A 4,331-nucleotide genomic window follows, 5' to 3' on the forward strand; every position below is an offset into this window, starting at 1 on the left:
TTTCTATTAAAAGGAAGATTTTTTCTTCCTATTCAATTCATTTTATTCCATTTTATTACACTTTCATTTTATTCTAAGTATTTTTGAAGTATCTCAGAAATCTCGACCCAGATGTGTCGCTTGATGACAAAGTGACACTCTGGTCTATCTGGGATACTCCTTCCCCATTTTTGGAGCTGTGGATAAACCACAAGCCACTTAACTGCATAGCTTACTCCTGCACTCCTTTCCCTTCCACGGGCTAGATAAAGTTGCTCGGCATAACAGGAAGCTAACAGATAGTAACTTGACTGGCTTGAAAATTGACTTTCATTTAAACTAAGGGAAAAATAGAGCCTGGGAGAGATCACAGCGTACATACGTCTGAAAAAGCGGAGATCTCTCCAGTGCAACAGGAAATAAATAAAGGCTATCGATGATAAAGGGATCTCAGAAACCTAGTGCACATGGGGACATCTGTGCACAGAGATGTAAGGAAGTCTCACATCGTGGGATTCAAGCGTTCGCAGAGGTCTGAGGGGAAAAAAAAATAAAAATCCAGTATGTAGCGATCAAAGTCATCGCTATTACAGTGGGATGTGGCCAGCCTGGTGCATTTTGCAGGAGACTTGGCTCCCTGCCTCAGGCAGCCTCAGCCCCAGCTGGCAGAGCCCCAGCAGGGCCTTCCTCCTGCTCGGAGATCCTTGGGAAAGCAGGAAAATTTGCTGGCCAACTTGGGGCATGTCTGTGCCTATGTTCAAGACCTGGCTGGTAGGTAGTCAGGTGCTCCTCTGGCTTTGTCCTCCATGGTGCCTTCATCTCCCTATTTTATTTCCTCCCACTGCAAAGTCTTGTTGAAAATGCAAATAGGCAAGTTGATAAAGTACAGGCTAGATGAGTGGACAGTGAGGTGGATTGAGAACTGGCTGAATGGCAGAGCTCAGAGGGTTGTGATCAGTAGTGCAAAGCCTAGTTGGAGGCCTGTAGCTAGCAGTGTCCCCCAGGGGTCAATACTGGGTCCAATCCTGTTCAACTTATTCATCAGTTACCTGAATGAAAGGACAGAGTGCACCCTCATCATGTTTGCTGACGATACAAAACTGGGAGGAGTGGTGGATACCCCAGAGGGCTGTGCTGCCGTTCAGAGAGACCTGGACAGGCTGGAGAGGTGGGCGGAGAGGAACCTCCTGAAGTTCAACAAAAGCAAGTGCAGGGTCCTGCACCTAGGGAGGAATAACCCCATGCACCAGTACAGGCTGGGGGTTGACCTGCTGGAAAGCAGCTCTGCGGAGAAGGACCTGGGAGTGCTGGTGGACACCAAGTTGACCATGAGGCAGCAATGTGCCCTTGTGGCCAAGAAGGCCAATGGTATTGTGGGGTGCATCAGGAAGAGTGTTGCCAGCAGGTGGAGGGAGGTGATCCTCCCCCTCTACTCAGCCCTGGTGAGGCCACATCTGGAGTACTGCATCCAGTTCTGGGCTCCCCAGTACAAGAGAGACACGGCACTACTGGAGTCCAGCGGAGGGCTACTAAGATGATGAAGGGACTAGAGCATCTCTCATATGAGGAAAGGCTGAGAGAGCTGGGACTGTTCAGCCTGGAGAAGAAAAGACTGAGGGGGGATCTCATCGATGTGTATAAATATCTGAAGGGATGGTGCAAAGAGGATGGGGCCAGACGCTTCAGTGGTGCCCAGCAATAGGATGAGAGGCAACGGGCACAAACTGAAACACAGGAAGTTCCGTCTGAACATGAGGAAAAACTTCTTCACTGTGAGAGTGACTGAGCACTGGAACAGGTTGCCCAGAGAGGTTGGTGGAGTCTCCATTCTTAAAGATATTCAAAAGTTGTCTGGACACAGTCCTGGGCAATGTGCTCTAGGTGACCCTGCTTGAGCAGGGGGGTTGGACTAGATAATTTCCAGAGGTCCCTTCCAACTACAACCATTCTGTGATTCCTGGGAGCTGCACACCCAATTTGTTCCTCAACTGATTATGATCAGCCTGGTTTTCTGCCTGTACTAGCCTGGCTGGATTTCTGCCTGGAAGCATGATTGCAGCTACGCACTGTTGTGCTATTGCATCTCCACTCGCCCCGCCAAGAAAATTTTACCCCTTCACATTATCCGTGAAGGCTTGAAGACAGAGCAGAGAGGGCAACATATCCACTGCTGGTCACAGCCTGAGGGGCAGATGTAACTGCAATCAATGCCCATTTACAGCAAGATGTACACAGGAACAGTTGAGGTATTCCGGTCAGCACCCTTTGTGTGCGATTCATCCATGGAAGTTAACCCTACACTCACCTTTGATTCTTTCAGGCTTTCATTAATTGATTAATGAATTAATCAAAGTCCTGCTAAGAAGTTCTGAGAGCTCTGCAGCCCAGACCCTCTATATTTAAGTGCTTAATTCCCATTGTTTTCAGTGGATGATAGGTGCCTAAATATTGCTATGGATCTGTGCTTCACTCTTCCCAATAACAGCTGAAGTGTGGCAGGACACGTGAGAAAGAATTGCCTGGTGATTCGTCCTTAAAAAGTATCCTAGGGAGTCCTAAAAGGTAGGGATTTGCACAAGCCTGAAGAATGAACACTTGGTTTTGTCATTCACTTTAATTTTTCTCAAAACGCTTGTTTATTTTTAATGTTGTCTATGGTAAATCTGGAATTTCTTGATAGCTATAGAATTAGCCCATGCAAAATTAACAAGTTCTGCTTGGCTGTCTTGGCTGAAAGAGTAACGCATGGCAGATGTGTGTCTTGTGTGGTTCTCTTCCACTTGGCTTCATCCGAGAAAGTCTTTGCTAGCAACATGGGCTGAAGGCGGAAGGTCTCCTCCCCACTCCATGTGGTACAGCAGGGTTTTGTGGCTACACCGTGAACCGGCCCGGAGAACTGGCCAGCTCACAACCTGCCTATGCAGCATGTTGGGGTATCGCTGTCTCCCGCGAGAGTGGAGGCAACCCTGGAGGAGGCCAGCAGGGATGGCCAGACCGGGATCATCACCGAAGCCTCCTGCTCATGAGCCCACAGCCTCGGGGTGACGTGAGGACAGCGTACCCATCCTGAAGGCCTTTTGTGAGCCCTCGTTGCTCGGTGCAGCGTGCTCCAAGGCTCTGGGACAGCCGTGGGCCATGGCAGTGCTTACGTGATACAGGACGGCTGTGGAGTTTAGGTTGAGAGCGTCATGCTGCTTCCTCTGCCCCAGAGTAGAGAAGCTTCTGCCTCAGCTCCGTTACTGGTGCAGTCTCCATCTCTCTTCATCCCTTTGTCCTCTCCGGCCTGGCCTGCTCCTATTAATTATTCACAGAAGCAGTGGAGCAGCTGCTATAGGGCACTGTCATGAATAACAACGGGCAGCTATTTTTAGCCCTAACTCTTGTTACCTTGAAGTCAGGAGTGATGGTTCCTGCTGACTCCCCCTTGACTCTGGCTGGCCTGTGAAGCGGGTGTTAAGCCTTCATCCTGTGGGTCCAAGCTGGGACAGAGCGGGGCACAGGAGCATGCGCTTAGCACCGCTCTGTGCGTGCTGGCAGCGGTGGAGGGCGAGCAGCGCTCCCCTGCCTTGGTCTGGGTCTGGCAAGCAGAGCAGAGGACCACTCCAGAGCAGAGGACCTTGTTCTCCTCCCCTGCTGGGAGCTGGGGTTCGGTTTGAGAATAGGACACCTAAATGTAGGTAAGATCACCTTTCTGTCTGGATATGGGTGTCTGAATCTGGAGATGGATCCCACCCTGGTGCCTCTGGCTAAAAAGGCACTAGATTTCAGCTGGATTCATGGGTTGCTTTGCAACCAGATCCACAGGTGCATGAAGAACTGTGCTTCAACTCAACAAATCTCTTCCCCTCCATCAATCTTTTTGCCTGTGATAAAGCAAGCTGGCTGCATTCACTGATGGATTCAAGAGACTGGCTATTGCAGAGTGAGAAGAACAGTTTCAGAGCTGATATTTCATGTCAGGTTCTGACAACACATATAGGACATATTATATTTCCTTTTGGGACTTACATGGACTGATTCCTCCAGGCAGTTTACACAGCTACAGCTGACTTGGCCACTTGCACGTCATTCTTGCTAATATCCAGTGCATGCATTTCTCGCACTCTTCCTTCATGGCAGTGGTTGATAAATACACACAATACATTACCCTAAATGTTTGTAGCACTTTTATGCCTCTTTTATCAGGCCAAAAAGTCCGTGTGGTACGGGCACACCAAAAGGCTTTCTCTGCTCACTCATCTTCCTGTCGTCCCCACTAAAGTCAGCAGAAATAGAAACAAGAATTGCCCAGAAAATGATGGAAAGAGATGGGTTTGAGGAGAGTCTGCAGGGCAATGGGTACTGCAGAGCAC

General features: G+C 49.3%; 1 long non-coding RNA gene across 1 annotated transcript; it reads right to left on the reverse strand.

The window, feature by feature from the left end:
• Positions 1 to 3,207: 3,207 nt before the first annotated feature.
• LOC106481988 (uncharacterized) lies at positions 3,208 to 4,064 on the reverse strand. The gene is made up of 3 exons (XR_001292095.2): positions 3,988 to 4,064; positions 3,367 to 3,458; positions 3,208 to 3,273 (listed from the first exon to the last, which is right to left on the reverse strand). It is a non-coding gene; the product is annotated as an uncharacterized lncRNA (long non-coding RNA).
• Positions 4,065 to 4,331: the final 267 nt, after the last annotated feature.

Source organism: Apteryx mantelli, chromosome 3 (genome assembly GCF_036417845.1).
Source record: "Apteryx mantelli isolate bAptMan1 chromosome 3, bAptMan1.hap1, whole genome shotgun sequence".
NCBI lineage: Eukaryota > Metazoa > Chordata > Aves > Apterygiformes > Apterygidae > Apteryx > Apteryx mantelli.